Raw genomic sequence first — 17,920 nt, forward strand, 5'->3', positions numbered from 1 at the left:
GGATCGGCTTTGGTGTTGTCTGTACAAACTGCGCTCGAATCCTAACACCAAGGAACCAAACTGAACCTTCAAGTGAATTCTTTTCTCCAAAACTCAAAGGTTGACAGCAGTCAATCAAAATGACATTGTCTAGCTGAGCATAAGTAAGTCTTACTTGCTTTAATCTTATGATGTAACTTAGAGGTGGGGACAGTTACCTAGCACATGCAAGGCTCTGAATTCAGTTCCTATAATTGCATATAAAACTATATAATACATATACATAAATGTATATATATATATATATATATATATATATATATATATATATATTTAAAGAAAAATGAAATAGCAAACATGGAAGTAGGCTAGATGGCCTAGAGCAGTGGTTTCGAACTTGTGGGTTGTGGCCCCATTGAGGGTCACATATCAGATATTTACGTTAGAATTCCTAACAGTAGCAAAATTACAGTTATGAAATAGTGACAAAATAATTTAATACATAACCATGACATGAGAAACTGTATTAAAGGGTCACAGCATTAAGAAGGTTGAGAACCACTGGCCTAGGAGACAATGGAGGTAGGGGTGGCACAGTGACTGAAGGCTAATGCAAAAGCAGAGCTGTTTTATTGTTGAGACATCATGGGACCACTCAAATACTAAAGATGCAGAACCATCCAAATCTGGGTCAATGAGGCTCACCAAAATAAATAAATAAATAAATAATAAATAAATAAATAAATAAATAAGTAAACTAAAATACAGACCACTAGCTGCTGCACCAACCTCAGTAGAATCTATGTGACAAGTTTCACAGACTGAGGCAAAAACTTCAAAAGAAGGAGGCCTCCTGGAACTGGCTGTGGAACCCTTGCCTGGAATAAAACATTGAGCCATAGTTCTCATGGCAATTTATCTGTTTTATTTTCTTTTATTCCTTTTCTTATTTACAACATGTTTCTGATAGCCTAGGCCCAAATCTTTGTTGTTGTTGTTGTTGCTGTTGTTGTTATTTTCGAGACAGGGTTTCTCTATGTATCTCTGGCTGTCCTGGAACTCACTCTGTAGACCAGGCTGGCCTCGAACTCAGAAATCCTCCTGCCTCTGCCTCCCAAGTGCTGGGATTAAAGGTGTGCGCCACCACTGCCCGGTGCTAGGCCCAAATCTTAAGCAAAGAAAATGGGTAAGAAACCATCCCTTGAGATGGGGTCACTAACATGACCTTGCTTCCAGGGAAACTGATGCTTTACTTTGTAATCATTTACAAAGCTACATAATGATAAATAAAACTTTTCCTACAATAAAATTTTATATGGTTACACGTGTGTTATTGGAAGAGGACTTTGGTATATGGTAAAGGAAGTTTTTTTTTTTAAGAAAGTCTTAAATAAAAAGAATTAAAATAGTTTAAATTTACGCATTGAAGATTTATAAAAAATCATGTGTTAGATGTTTAATAGTTGATTATAAAGGTTAATTAACCTGCTCTTGGAGACCCGCCACCAGCCTTGGATGACTGCCCCCCGAATACATCCTTTCAGAGCTGTAACACTTGCATGATTTTTATTGTATCAAATAATAATAATGATGTTGCCTAGTCTATTTGTGATTTATTGAGTTTATCTTTTCAGAGTTGATATGCTTGGATGATTCTTTTGCTTTACTGTGCCAAATGATAATGATGAATGCTGTCCTGTATCCATCTCCTAGGGGTTGTAATATTTGTTTTTTCTATGGATAAGAACCCTTGCTTGAGAGCTGCAAAATACACTCAGATTCAAACTGCCTCTGTGTGTGTTTCTGTTTGTCACGGCCAAATCCTTACCACCTAGCCTTCAAGGACCCTCATCCCAGGGACTCTCATACCCGGCTGGGGTGGTCCATCACAAATAGCTATCTTTTGCTTTAGTCTAGTGTTCTTTTCTTATCATTTGCCCTGCAGAATGAGTTATTTCTCTCATGTCTAAAGTGATGACACATATGTAAATCCTATAAAAGGACAAAAAAATGGGGAGCAGACCCTATCTGGAAACCCTATCTGGAAAACTCCATACCCGTCCCTGCAACCCCTGGCCTCCTTCCCTTAGCTCCAGAAGAATTTTCATATCCATTCAGGTTTGCCTTTCACAAGCTATCCTGTCATGGCATTCTCTTGAGGAGCCTACACTCACAGGTTCAGTGTCTACTTTTTGCTCTGAAACAAACTCCTTCAAATTCTTTACTTTGTCTCATCTCTGAGTTCTTTCTTTGATAGTGATAAAAATCTGGAAACACTGGGTAGATGTCTCCATAACTCTTTCTGGCTTTGAGACTTCCTCTGTATTTACCAGCTGGCAACAAAAGAGCAGTCTGGTTTTTGCTTCTCATTGATGTTTTCTTCACATCCTTTCTTCTTATAAATCAATGTCCCTCTGTTCACTGTATTGGACCCTCCCTCCCTCCCACCCTCCCTCCCTCCATCCTTTTCTTCCTTCCTAAGGAGGATCATGGGGGATGGGTCATGTCTTTGAGGGTTAGACAGGACCTGGTTCTGATCTCATTTTTCTTTTTCCTGCTCTATGAGGATACAAGGATTCTCTGCCACACGTCCTCCATCATTGTGAACTTCATCATGCTTTTCCCTCCATGATGGTAAGCCAGAATAAATCCTTTCTCCCTGGGCTGGAGAGATGGCTTATTGGTTAGGAGCTCATACTATTCTTGCAGAGGACCAGAGATTAGTTCTCAGGACTCATGATGCACAGCTCCTAAATGCCAGTAACTCTAGCTACACACACACACACACACATACACACACACACACACACACACTCCTTTTATATCTTAATATGTCTTAACTAGCTCAATGGCTGGGCCACTCCTGAAGCTCCATATGGCTAACACACTACTCTCGATATTCCTAAGTTAACATTTACTAAATTTATATTTTATCCTTGCTGCCCTGGACCCTTCTGGGGCTGCTTTCCCCTTTGCACCTACATTTTGGCCCTCTCTCCCTCCTGCAATTCCCCAGTGTGGTCTGTCTCTCCCCAGGCCCAAAATGGGGACAATTAATTAAGGACTAGACTATCCAGAATTGTGATCCCAAACACGTAGTTTTGCCTCAAAAGTGAATTTGATCAGAAATTTGTTGTAGTGATAGAAGACTGAGAACACAACTCTCTGACAGGAATCTGGAGCTGTCCATGGAGGAAGCAGCTTTGTGGCAGCTTTGGACTTGAGTCTTTGGGTTCTCTGATTGGACCTTCCTTTCTCTGTTCTACACAGCTCAGGATGTCCAGTGTGTCTCTCCTAACTAGACGACACTCTGGTCTTCTGATGGTTTCTATGGATAGTCATCATTGTATGTTGGAGAGAAGTGTCTTCCCCCCAAGTCACTTTGAAGGGAACTTTTCACAGTCATAGTTTATACTTTAGGTCAGATCATTTGAAATCAGCCCTTCAAATTGCGTGGGAAAACCTATTGATTTTTATGAGAAGTGAAAACAGAAAGATTATTATTATTGCTGTTGTTTGATAGCATCATTGGTGCTATTAAATATAGGAAGACCTTGCTGAGCCCTTCTATCTATAAAGAAGAGTCACCGGGAAGGCCCAGGAGTGGGGACAGGAGTTCAGGCTGCCAGTTCCATTGGAAGGCCACGGTAACTTTCTGACTGGCATTTAGAGTGTCATTGAGAACATAGCTCCACAAGTCAGGAGCTGGCTGACCCAGCCCACTACCACACACAGTGCTCCATGGCAAGTTGGATGAGTAGCAGGACCTTCTGTTAAAACACCCACTCACCTCACTCTTTGGCCTGAAAGGGACCAGATGGCAATGGATAGGGTCAGAGGCATAGGCAAACCCCAGTGTGTGACTTCATCACACTGTGCTTATCTCTGCAAATATTGACTCCAGTGGATCAAATGAGTAGTAAGAAAAACAACAATATTTTCCCCTGAGAGAAGGTTCTGTTCCAGGCAGCTGAGACTGGGCTGGGTGGCAGGTAGTGATGAAACATACACCTGGAATGTGAAGCCCTCCACCCATGGGTGCTGCTTTTGCTTGTTGTATTCCCTAGGATTTGTTAGTCAGAACAGGTTTAAGGTGCCATGAAGTGGTCTTAGAGAATGTCAGACAACTCATATTCTGGTCCATAGTTTTCAAAATCAGATGATTGCTTCAAGAGGCCAGTATCCTGCATTAAGGACCCATCATCAGGTCTATCATGCACTGAAGTGATCCCCCTTTTGGACTAAGCACTTCAAAATGTCTGACAAAAGTATTCAGAGTCAGTCAGGTCTTTTGTAGATAAGGGAACAGGGGCTCTAAGCAACTAGATGACTTGCAAAAACAAATGTCATACTGTGAGTTATCTAAGATAGTTGGGGTTGGGACCCTACTACAACTGCCTCTGAAGTGTGTTATGCTTTTTTTCAAGTCACTACAAGCTCTGAGCTCTTTTGTGATACAAATCAAATGGCCCATTACACACTGAAAGTTCAAAGAGCAGGATTCTGGACAAAGGCTGAGGTCATTGACTTGGCTGAGGTTTGGACTGGTTATTATTTCGTGAAAGGTATGGATGGAAATAATTATTGATTCTCCATTCTGGATCTTGGTCAGGAAGCACAATTTGGAAAGTGTTGGCAAGGTTCCCAGAACCCTAGCCGTGTGCTGGGGACTGGAGCTAGGGGATGAGGGGGTTTCAGTGGTAGACTTCCTTTCTGCCCACAATGGCAGCTTCCCAGGAGTCTCTCAGCCAATGAGGATCATTCCAATATAGCAGAGTTAAGCATCTCCTTTACTGATAACAAGGGCTAGAGTACAGAAAGTCTTTAGTCATGAGCAGAGCAGAGAAGCCAGGAGGTAGTTGTGAAGGGATGGGGAGTGAAAGGAGTCATCAATGATTGTGGAAAGGCAGAAAATGGGAAAGAAACTAAGACAACCTCCTCTGAGTGAGCACAGTGTACAGGAGATCAACAAAGTAAGCTGGGCACGGTGGTGCAGACTGCAATCTCAGGACTCAGAAGACTAAGGCTTGAGGACTGCTGTGAGTTTAAGGCCAACCTGGACAGTTCAGAAAAACCCTGTCCCAAAAATACCAAACAAAATGAGGTAAACATTAGTAGTTTGTGCTGTGAGCTGGTGTAGAGAGAACAGTTTACATGTAGAGGAAAAGAAGGTTTTAGGGAGGTGATATCAGAGGGAACTCAAGGGTGAAGATGTCACACACTCAAAGATTATGGGTGAAACAAGGCAGGTTCTTACATGTTGGTCTTAGGACATAGAAAAAAAAATCAAACTGTAATTAAGCTGAAATTTTCCTCCCTTCTGGCTAGCTTCCATAGTGCCTGAGGGGTTATGTAGGATACTGGGGGTGGGTGAGGGGGAGAAAAGATACCAATGTTAAACTTGTCACCAACTCTAAATGCTACAGTACCAACCCACTAGTCAGGATGTGCTCTCCAGTGCAATAGTGGCATAAAGGTTTGGGTGTAACCAATTGCTTCTGTATTAAATTTGAAGCCTGTTCCACAGGAAGAACTTCCAAGTCTGGTAATATAGATCTGGTCAAGCTCATGACTTGCAAGGTCACAGGGTCTTAAGAGAAGAAACCTACTTCTGTTGTTTTGCTAACTGACATATTGTCACACTGCCTTCTAAATATTTATGATGATATCTGTCCTCAATCTCTGCCATGGTCAGCAGTTAATGCAGAGACTCATGAATGGCAACGATGCTGAGCATAGGTGTCTATTGAGTGCTCAGCCCCAAATAGTACATATTACAGCAATATCCACTCTACCAGGGTCCTGGGAACTTAGACAAGGAGAGCCATAGGACAGGAAGAGTGCTGTGAAAGCTTGTCTTTGGGACATGACATAGTGATTGCAACCATGAGCTCACTGTAGCTATGATCACCTGCACAAGACCAAGTCAGCTCGATCCATCCACATCCTAACAGGCAGCACTGAGGGGACTCCGTTTAGTAACTGAAGACATATGTTAAGGAGAGGACATGAAGGCGAAGTAGAATAGTTGGGAGTGATTGGGAGAGTGGAATGAAGAAGGTAGGGTGCCTGGGAAAGTAGGAGGGAGAAATTGGGGTGCCTAGGAGGAGTGGGAGGAGGGAGCTGGGATTTGTGGGGAGGAGGAGGAAGAGGAGGAAGAGGAGGAGGAAGAGGAAGAAATCAGAGCGCATGTGATCCAAATGTCTTATTTAAATGAATAAATAAAAGATATTCTATTTAAAAAAAAAAAAAGGAAGAGGGGCTGGAGAGATGACTCAGCGGTTAAGAGCACTGAATGGTCTTCCAGAGGACCTGAGTTCAATTCCCAGCAACCACATGGTGGCTCCCAACCATCTGTAATGGGATCCCATTGTCCTCTTCTGGTGTGTCTGAAGACAATGTACTCATATACATAAAATAAAGAAATAAATTATAAAAAAAAAACAAGGAAGAGGAGGGGATAGAGGCCTGGGCAAGAGATACTGCTGGGTGACTCTCCAGAGACACAGCTCAGCTGCTTCCTATAACTTTGCTCCCTTGCCATCAGCCACTAGTAGCTTCAGAAAAATGGTTTCTGGTGACATTTGTTGTTCATGGTGGAAACCCAGGAGAAGGTGGAATTGAGATGTGGGAGAGAAGACTCTAGAACTTCCCTCCCAACTAAAGCAAAGGTTCCTTTTCAAATTCTAGGAAGATAGAAGTCGCTCTGTGTATGAGCAGAACTGGACTGACGGCTTGTGGGGTAGAAGCTGAGGGGACAGAGGCAGAGAAAAATCAGAAATACCTAATGCCTGCTCTCACTGAACTTAAAGTATTATTGAGATGTACCTGAGGAGACAGAGAGGACAGGAAATACAAAAATGAAAACATAGGCTTTTGAACAGCTTCAAGAGGGTCTCTAATCCTGGTGAAGCAGAGTGCTGAGAGGAGATTCATGGTCTGCTAAGGGCTGAATCCAAAGACACAGATGACGCATGGAGAACATCCCTGATCCTCAAAGTGGCCTAGAAATCTCCAAATTGAGGGTGTTTCTTTTCTTCTAGGGGACAATTCTTTGTTACCCCACCCCCACCTGATAGGTTATTTCTCTGCCGGTGAAATGAGCCAATTCAAGCCAGATTATATACAAGGCAGGTTTATTGGGTATCTGCACTTGGGCGAGTTCACTGGCCCCAAGAATTGAGGCCAGGGGAGTCACCATGGGGGGGTGGTGGTTAGGGGGAGAAAGAGAGGACAGGATTGTGCTCGCAGAGAGAAAAGGGAAGGGAAGGGAAGGGAAGGGAAGGGAAGGGAAGGGAAGGGAAGGGAAGGGAAGGGAAGGGAAGGGAGGAGAAGGGAAGGGAAGGAGAAGGGAAGGGAAGGGAGGAGAAGGGAAGGGAAGGAGAAGGGAAGGGAAGGGAGGAGAAGGGAAGAAGAAGGGAAGGGAAGGGAGGAGAAGGGAAGGGAAGGAGAAGGGAAGGGAAGGAGAAGGGAAGGGAAGGGAAGGGAAGGGAAGGGAAGGGAAGGGAAGGGAAGGGAAGGGAAGGGAAGGGAAGGGAAGAAGAAGGGAAGGGAAGGGAAGGGAAGGGAAGAGAGTAAAATGATGTCTGGGCTATATAGGGAAGGACCTCTAGGGCAAGGCCAGCCAGCCCCTGGGCTGGAAAATTCAGGGTTGGAGGCAGAGTGTGCCAGGTAGGGACTGAGGGATGCTGGGAGATCCTGTAGGCCAGGTCAGCTTTGATATGTAAAATATGCATCTCAGTCCCTTGTCTGGTGGTCAGAAACCAAACACCACCTAGCCACCCCAAACCTCCACAGCTTAGTTTCAAGCTAGACTATTCCATCATTTCCTTTGGTCACTCAGTCTCCTCCCCTTCTCCCTCAGTCCTGGTAGACTGAGCAAAGGCAGTCTTGCTGGCTGATTCCTGATTGGAGGAGCCAGTCTCTTGGTTCATTACCGACTGATTGCTGAGTAAAACTGTAACGCATACTCACATCATGCATCCTACTAGGCAGGGCTGTGGAAGGTTGAGCTCAAACTCATGTCTCACCATTGCCAAGTAGAAATGATGTCTGATCACATGTGCCATTAGCAGCTCTATGCTTCCCGTGGCTCTCTGCTGAGGCAAGTGATTGGCCTGGGAAGGAGCCTCAGGGATAAGAGTATCTGCTCTGTTGGGGAAAGAGGAGCAGTGTGCACAAGCAGCTGGATACACAGATGCCATGCCTGCCTTGTAGCACGGCTCTGTAATGGTTAGATTCCAGCTGTAGAGGGTCTCAGCAATGTGTGTGTGTGTGTGTGTGTGTGTGTGTAAGAGAGAGAGAGAGAGGGAGACAGAGAGAGAGACAGACAGAGAGAGACAGAGAGAGACAGAGGAGGAAGGGAGAGAGAGAGAGAGAGAGAGAGAGAGAGAGAGAGAGAGAGAGAGAGAGAGAGAATGGGGAAGGCCAGTGTCTGTGGGGAGCACAAGGCTGAGCTGCAAGCTTGCAATTTCCCATTGCCAGGGCCTTGGAAATGCCTGGGCTGCTTCCCGTTCTTTATTTGTTTAGCTTTGCCTTGTAGTGGCCTCAGAACGGGGGTGGGGATGTGGTTGGGGTGGGGGGTGGGGTGGAGGGATAACAGGGAGATGAGATAATTGTAGGGGCCTGAACAAGTTTGCTCAGACAGTATTGTGTGGCTGAGACTCTTTGAACAAGGCAGGAAGGAGAGACAGAGAAACCTCTGTCACCCCACTGAGAAGAAAGGGACAGAAAGAAAACAAGCACAATGCTCAAAGCAAATGTGAAGACTGAAACCAAGGATCTTTGGGAGTGAACAGCCTCGAGGTCTCAGGCGATGTTATCTCTAGGTTAAGGGCCAGGAATTCCAAGAGCAGAGAGGAGGATGAGGGACCAGCAGACAGATTTTGGATTAAGAAACCCACGGTTACGGGAGCTCCCCCACTGGAATAAGATTGGCTTTTGTTTGTGAGGTCTGAAAGGTTTCTTTCGTGGTTGCAGAGAGGATATCCCCAAACAGATGCAGACTTGCTTCTTTAAAGAAAGGCTCGACGACTGGAGGAGCAGCAGGTCCTGTTCTCACAAGCAGCTACCCTGCTGTCTCTACCGATGTTCAGTCCTTCTACAAACCTGTTCTGGAAGCTGGCTCTCTCTGGCTCTGATCTAGGCATTTGTCTTGCCTTCTTTCTCTGCCAGACGTTACAGGGGGTGTTTTTCCTTATGCTTCCATCCTGTGTTAGGTCAACACACAGGATCCTCCAGGGCCTGGCCAGTTCTCTGCTTTGGTTAAGATTCTGTTATTGTGATAATGGGGACTCAGAACACCTCACTGTGAGATTCTGGGGGGGTGGTGTAAGAACCAAGAGTGGAAACCCCCATGAAGAAGTAGCTATTGACTTACTGAATTGCCTTTCCCACCATAGCGTTACTCTTTGTTGGCATTTAGTCTAGGCTTCCCCCCCCCCCCGTTACCTGGCAACAGCCAGGTGTGCCTGACTCACTATAAAAGTGGCTGCTTGCCCCCTCCTCACTCTCTTGCTCTCCCCCCTTTCTCCCTTCCCCCTCTTCCCCCTCTCCCCATTCCCCTCCCCATTCTCTACCCCTCTTCACTCTCTCTCTCTCTCTCTCTCTCTCTCTCTCTCTCTCTCTCTCTCTCTCTCTCTCCCCCTTTCTCTCAACTCCTCTCCCCATGCCCTGAATAAACTCTATTCTATATGGTGTGACTGGTACCTCAGAGGGGAAAGGGATGCCTGAGCATGGCCCACAGAGAGGCACCTCCTTCCCCTACACCTTACTGCACCTCCATCTAACATATCTCTGGTCTCTATCTTTTTATAAAACACAACACTCTTGATCCCCTGAGGGTAGGTTGGATGCAGGCTGGGAAATGATACTTCAGGCGCAGCGCCGTTCTCCTAGACACAGGAGCCTTCGAAGTCAGCTCTCTAGAGCTGAGGTGTCCCCAGAGCAGGGGTCAGCACATTACAGTCCATGGGCCAATTCTGGCCTCCGTCTGTTCTTGTAAATAGAATTTTATTGGCACACAGCCATACTCATTTGTTGGAATATTGTACTTGGCTGCTTCTGCAGTACAATGGCAGAGCTGAGTGGCTGCAACAGAGACCCCATGAAGCCTTGTGAAGCTTGAAATACTTACCAGGGTCCTTCACAGAAAAAGTTTGCCAACTCCTCACCTAGAGAATTCAGGCTGAGAATTGTTTTGCTCAGACACGCTTTCCTTTAACGAACCAGCCCTATGGCCCCAATGCCACAGAGAATTTCCATCTCTCTGATTGTAACAACCAAGTGGGGAGGAAAAACTAACTAGCTTCATAGGTTAGTACTACACCTTAGACCTGAAGCTGTCTGAGCTAATTTTTAAAAACCGTAAGTTTTTTTGAAGACCGCAAGTCCTGGAGCTGGGAGGAAGTGGTGGGCCTGGAGGGGGCCTGACTCATAGTTCAGAGCAGCTGTTGCTCCTGGGTCCTCAGGGTACAGACAGCAGTTTGAGCAACAGACAGGGACAGCTCTTCAAGACAAGACCTGGCCTGTGTACAAATGTTCTCAACAGTTAGGAGGGCATAGAATCCCTACCATTGATGCTTTTGAAAGGTACCCTCGCAGTATCTTCTGTACCATATGCTGTTTCTTCACCTCCTTTAATATGGGCAGCTCTTTTGACTGAGCAGTAGGATGCAGAGTGAGGCAGGGCAGCCTCTGGATGCTAAGATGCCTTGTAACGTCCATCTGGCCCCTGTAGCACTTACTTTTTAGCACACTGCTGCTCGACACCCAGTCACCCAGCTAAGAAGTCCAAACCACACGGAGAAACCACATGGAGAATCTGCTGTTGACCAAGTGGCTCAACTCACAGCCAGATGTCTGTATCAGCACAAAGGGTGAGCCATTCTCTTATGGGAAGACTTGGTGGGTCTCCCATGACTCTAGTCCTGGACACTGTCTACTATAAAGGTGTGAGAACTACCTCACTGGTCTTAATCAACCCCAGAGTCACAAAGTAGCAGTGGTTGTTTAACATTTAAACTTCCATGTAGCTCAGCTGCTTGTCTAGGATGAAGGAGGCTCTGAGTTCGGACCTCAGCACACAAAAAGGGGTGTGGTCATGATCTCAACCCTCAGCAGGCTGAGGTAAAATGGTCAGGGGTTCAAGTTCAAGGTTGTTTTTGGCTATAGAGTGTGTTTGAGACCAGCCTGGTTTACATATCGGGTTCTAAGCCAGCCAGAGCTACATAGTGAGATCTTGCTTCAAGGGGAAAAAAAGGGGTTTGAGTTACATCCATTGATCCATCAGTCTAGTTTATCAACCAGTGAGATGTGACCAGAAGAACATAGGTGATGGCAGTGTGGCTGTGACCAGTCAGTGAATGACAGTGGTCATGTGGTCACTTCTGGGTGAGTCCCATTGCCCTGGGATGCTTCTTTGAGATGGAATTTGTGGGTTCCCCTTTTGTGCTCTGGTATCTCCTTTTCCGGGAGAGAACCATCTCCAACTCCCTACTTACAAAGTGTCAATCAAGAAGGAATCTTTTCCAAGCCCTGTATATTCCAGTGTTTAAGAATCCTTGAGCCGGGCAGTGGTGGCGCACGCCTTTAATCCCAGCACTTGGGAGGCAGAGGCAGGCTGATTTCTGAGTTCAAGGCCAGCCTGGTCTACAGAGTGAGTTCCAGGACAGCCAGGGCTATACAGAGAAACCCTGTCTTGAAAAACCAAAAAAAAAGAATCTCGAAGTGCCCCATGGGATTGACAAGTGTTAAAGATAAGAAAGTTCAGGCACAATGGAGTTGGAGAGACTGTGTCAGCATATGTAAGAAGCAAATGGCAAGATCAGTGTATAAACCAGTGGTTCTCAGCCTTCCTAATGCTACAGTTCTTTAATATAGTCCTTCATATTGGTGACCCACCCCAACCATAGCATTATTTCTGTTTCTACTTCATAACTGTAATTTTACTACTGCTATGAGTCATAATGTAAGCATTTGATATGCAAGACATCTGATATGTGATCCCCAAAGTGGTTTCGACCCACGGGTTGAGAAGCACTGGCATAGACTAAGCCCTCTGATGCATGTGGGTTTTAATTGAAATGGAGACTTTCTGCCTCTCAGCTTACCTCATCACCAGCCGCCAGGTGCAGCACGTTTCCAGTCACTATGCATTGTACTCTCTCTGTCTTATTCCTTCTCTCTGTTTCCCCATCTCTCTGTTGCTATCTCTCTTCATGTCCTAAGATGGCCTTTCACTTTTCCCTTCTCCCAATAAACCCCTTGTGTTAGCTGTGTTGTGTGGCATGCACGTGTTAGCAGCACATCTTGGCCCCCAGCCCGCCTAAGGTACTGGTACCTTCCACTTTATCTTAACAACTGGGGACATAATACTTCAGAATATGAGACCTAAGTAATTCATAGATTTTCAGTGTTTAGGTATGGTTTTTAATTTTGAAAGATTTACTTGTATGGTGTGTGTGTGTATGTGTGTGTGTGCGAGCGTGTGATTGCCTGTATGTATATGTAACATACATATGAATGCCAGAAGACAGTGTCTGATCCCTCGGAACTGACGTTTCAGATGGGTGTGGAATTCTATGTGGGTCATGGAAACCAAACCCAGATCCTTTGCAAGAGCAGCAAGTGTTCTTAACCGCAGAGCCAGCCCCTGTATTTAAGTTTCAGGTGCCTAAAATACTAAGAATTTACAACAACCCTATAAGGTTGTATGCTTTCATCCTATAGATGGGAAAACTAAGGAATATTGAGGTTAAGTAACTTGTCCAAAGTTCACACAGCTAAGAACTTGTTGCATGAATCAAGACAGACTGGTCTATAGTACAAAAACAAATACCGTTTCTAAATCTCAGTGACTTACAATACAACACAGTTTTATTTCTTACTGATTATTTGTACAAGGCATTTGGCGAGCAGGTCAGTTCTCTTTTTCATGGAGTCCCTGAAAATCCAGGCTGATAGAAGATACCTACTGCAGCTTCAGCATTAGAGTATCATATCTGCAGGTCAGGGCCTGGAGGTCATGTAGGGTATGACTTCAGAATCTGTGTCCTTCACCCCACGAGCTGCCTCTGTAATTATCCTTTCCTTTGTCTGGTGCCTGAAAATATCTCCTCTTTCTTCAGAAGGGTTTTGGTGAACTCTTTCTACTGGGGTACCACGGGATGCTCATGGCCACACACCTTGAATTATGGTTGCTTCCATTCACTGGGGTATTGGACATGTCAGATTCTGACACGCTTATTGGGTGGCCACAGGCAGGTCAGTGACCCTCTCTGAGCCTCCTCTGACACTTAGGAGGATATGTGACTGGAAAAGCGTCTGCACAGCTGTGGTACTCTTACTTTTACCCATCCCACTCTCATCCCTGCCCTTCATTATTACTCTGGAGTACAGATTGGCCAGGTCTTCAACTTACGGTAGGCAGGCGGCTTTACAGGTCCAGCTTCCTTGCACAGGAGCACTGAGCACTGTCTGCTTTCTAATCATCCTTTACACGTTTTCTGGAAGTTCTATGCCTCTGTTCATCCCGTTTCTGTCTCCCAACACACTGGAGGATAATTTTTACCCTTTTTACTGGGCAGTGCCCTTAACTCCTGCTGACCTTGCAAACCTCTTCCCAGCTTTATGAGAGAGAGTGATGGTAGGCTTCTTAAAAATCTCCTCTGGGGAACTACCAATCTCATGCTCCACTCTTGATGTGTGGGGAGGTCTCTGGTCTTTCCTTACATGCATAAAGTGATAAGAGTTACAGTTATCTTCAGCTAGAGCACTGTTTTCTCAATCTGTGGGTCTCAACACCCCCCCCCCTCAGAAGTTACATATCAGATATCCTGTATATCAGATATTTAGATTATGATTCATAGCAGTAGCAAAATGACAGTTAGGAAGTAGCAACAGAAATAATTGTATGGTTGGGGGTCACCACAATGTGAAGAACTGTATTAAAGGGTTAGGGCATTGGGAAGTTCGAGAACCAGTGAGTTAGAGGCTACATGCTTGCTTTATCTTGTTTGTTTCATGTATTCTTTGTAGTACTCCTCGGAAACAAGTCATAGAATTATCAACCTCATTACAGAGCAGGAAACTGAGTCTCAAAGTTTAGTATGAAAGACCTGAAGTCCTTTCTCCTAACTATGGGAGTTTGGCCCCAAGCTTGAGCCTACACAGTGTGGCTTCAGAACATAGGGCTCACATTTTCCCTGCTCCTCTTTTCCTCTTTGTCTTTCTAGCATCCACCCTGATTTACCAGAATCTGTGGTAGCACCCGGGAAGATTTTCCAAGAGTGATAAGGATGGTCCCCAGATCAAGTAGTTGGCCTGGCACTTGAAGCTTGTTCCCACCAAGCATGTGGCCCTGACCTTAGCATAGTTTTCCTTCTCAGTCTTTCCCACAGTGATGTTCTGCATCCATTGTGGAATTCTCAATCAAATACGTGAGTTGCTCATTAGTTCTAGTGGTCGCAAAAGCAGGTGGCATTAGTCGGTGACCAGCTCCACAGGATGGCAGAAGGGACACAGGACCCTTCTCGTTCAAGGCATGCATCTTATCCTTTGTGTCTGTCTCTTCTCCTATCCCGAAATAGTAACACTCAGGTTAGAATAACTCCATGTAGTAAGAGCCAGTGTGCAACTTGCTGCTAGATAATTTCATGTGTTCCCAAAGATAGATTCCCCTGTAATTTCATGTATTCCCCAAAGATAGATTGCCCTCCCTATTCTAATTCTATCATAGAAAAAGAAAGCTCAACAGCTTCACTAACCATTAGAATAATTCTTTAAGTGAGATACAACTGTGCATTCACCAGAACAGGGGAGGAGAGAGAGACTGAACATGCCGAACTGGTGGCAAGGATAGGAACCTTTCATGTATTGCCGACAAGCGCATGCATTCATATGCTTACTTGGTAAAACTTCTTGGCCATTCCCACTAAAACTGGATTTATGCATCACTATGACTCGTCCAGGTGTGTAGACCTATCTGAGTTACTTCTCTCACTTCCATGACTGTATACCCACAGGAAGCGGCTTAGGGAAGTAGGGCTGCTTTTGGCTTACAGTTTAAAGGGATACACTCCATCATGATGGAGAAGGCACAGTGGCAGGGGTATGAAGCAGAGAGATGACAGGAAGTGGACCCTGGCTGGAAAGCCTCAAGCCCCACCCACAGTGGCCTACTTCCTCCTGTAACTCTCCACCTCCTAAGTCTTACAAAACAGAGCCACCAGCTGGGGACCAAGTGTTCAAACACAGGAGTCTATAGGGACATTTTACATTAAGTCACGAGACCAAGATAGACTTACATGTTCAACAAACAACAAATGACATGTTTTAGGAATATGATGTATCCTAGGAAACTTTTGTTTGTTATTTGCTTTTTAAGTGTCTATGTATCTGTGTGTGCTGGTGCCTGTGGAGCCCAGAAGAGGGTGCCAGATCTCTTGGAGCTGAGGTTACAGGTGGTTGTAAGCTTCTCAGCATGGCGCTAGGAACTGAATTCTAGTCCTCTGCAAAAGCTACAAGTGCTCTTAACTGCTGAACTATGTGTCCAGCCCACCATTGATTCTTAATAGTAACAAAGTGGAAAACAGCTACATACTCATCAAGAAATAAATTTTGCTGTCAGCAAAACCATGAAACACTACCCACTAATGAGAAAGAATGGCGTATAGCAATATGCTAGAATATGGGTTAACCTCACACATAGTACTGAGCAAAGACAAAAAAAAAGTCTAAAGACAGCGATACGGCACACTGAATGTTTTCACATATGAAGAAGTAAAAAGCAGAAAAGTTCAAAATGCATCCAGGTCATCAAAGTGCAAGTAATGTTTATCCTGATGGGTTACAGAGGTGATAACTGCAGAGAACATGAAGGATGATTGCTAATGTGGCCTTTCTTGATCTGGTGCTAGTTAAATAGCTAGCACTTTGCAAATATGTATCAAGTTTATGATATGTGTTCTTGGCTTGTATACTATATCCCAATAAAATATCTAGAAATATTATTTCCTACCTTCCTGATCACTTGGTGAAAATAAAATCTCAGTGTGGGTCTGGCTGGTCCTTAGCACATCTCATACTGGCTCACCCAAAGGAGCATGTTCCAGGATTGGAGGCTTCAGCACGTAACAGTATCCTGCCAGGATTGTTTTCATTGTGTTTATTTTTACGGTTACCATCTGTATATGGCTATCCTTATTGGGTTTCCATTTATGGTAATGATATAGAGTTTCCCAATTTCAAATAGCCTCAAGTTAAGAAAAAACAAATTAACTTACATTAAAAATGATGTCAGTAATAGTACAGACAGTACTTAGTTACGGTAACCATGAGAGGGTGGAGTTTGTACAACATTGTTTGATGGAAAGAAAGCAGGGATTAGAAGGGAGGAAGCCAGTCTCAGCTTGTTTCTATCTCTTAGCCAGTCCACGCTGCCCAACAAAGAAGGTTGTCAAGCTGAAGGACTTGTTGTCTGTAGAGGCTTTGGGAGAAATTTAAAGTAAGAAATATTTCAGGAACGATGATCAAAACAAGAGTCTAGGAATCTCTAGACTTCAGGTTCACTCAATAAATATGATTATCGAGTCTGCGTGTGCCAGGCACGGGTGGAGGCCCTGGACCTCCGGCAAAGTGATCAGGACCCAGAAGAGCTAGTAAGTTGGTTTGAGGCTCTAGTCAAGCTTCTCTGCCTCTCTAGATTTCAGTGGGTTCAAACATAGCTCAACTCCTATACAGAAGTGATAAACATTTGAGGATGTGGTACTACAGTTCTAGTTCAGAGAGCCGAATCCGTCTTCAGGGGAAGCAGAAAAGTGTGTGCTCACATGGCTTTCTGAATCATGATAGAACAGAGGCTGCGTTCCCAGGTGTGACTGTCACCATCCCATGACTGTGACTATGACCACAGAAGATAAAGACAAGAATCTGTACACTTAGTGCACATAGAGCACATGGCTCTTCAGCTGCTTTTCTACCTTAGCTTCCACAAGTCAGCTGACAAAGGGTGAGGATCACCAAGGTTCACTTTCCTAAATAGCAGGTTAAGACGCACAGAGAAGTCCTGTTCCTCAGCCCTGGCTGTTGCTGCTGCTGCCACCGCTGCCACCGCTGCCACCGCTGCCACCGTCTCCTCTTCCCCTTCCTCCTCCTCCCCCTCCTCCTCCTTCTTCCTCTTCCCTTTCCTGTTCCCTTTGCCCTCCCCTCCCTCCCTCCTTCCTTCCCTCTCTCCCTTCCTTTTTTCTTTCCTTTTCTTTTTTTATTTTGGACTGGATCTTGTTAGGTAGTAGTGCAGGCTGACCTTGAACTTGGGATCTTCCAAGATCCTGAAATCGCAAGGTTGCACCAGAATACTCCATGTCCTGCCTCCACAGGGGCTACCGACTCCTTAAAAACAAAACAAAACAAAGCAAAATAAAACAAAACAAAGCAAAAAAATCTATGTAAGTTCTGCTTCACTAATTTCCCTTGTGTTTTACAGAAGGTGTCTGCATCAGGGCCTGTGCCTGCAGGCTTTTTTTGAGGTTATTTGGTTAGGGAAGGACTGAGATAAGGTTACTCCTGGGGTGTGGGTATCTGGTGTTATACAGGGTAAAACTGGCTATTAACTGGGGATGAGGGGAAAGGAATCAGCACTGATTAGACTCACCAGAAAGAGAAATTCTAGAAATTCCTAGTGGCTCATGCCTGTGATCTCAGCACTCTGAAAAACAAGGCAAGAGGATTGTCAGTCCAAGGTCGTCTTGGGATGTGCATGGATAACTTGCCTTTATAATTTTCATATTTATTACTGATTAAATGATACTATTTTGAATAAACAGAATTCAAGTATAGTATTAAAATAGATTCCTTCCTTCCTTCCTTCCTTCCTTCCTTCCTTCCTTCCTTCCTTCCTTTCTTTCTTTCTTTCTTTCTTTCTTTCTTTCTTTCTTTCTTTCTT

Source organism: Grammomys surdaster, unplaced genomic scaffold, assembly GCF_004785775.1.
Source record: "Grammomys surdaster isolate TR1022 unplaced genomic scaffold, NIH_TR_1.0 126546, whole genome shotgun sequence".
Lineage (NCBI taxonomy): Eukaryota > Metazoa > Chordata > Mammalia > Rodentia > Muridae > Grammomys > Grammomys surdaster.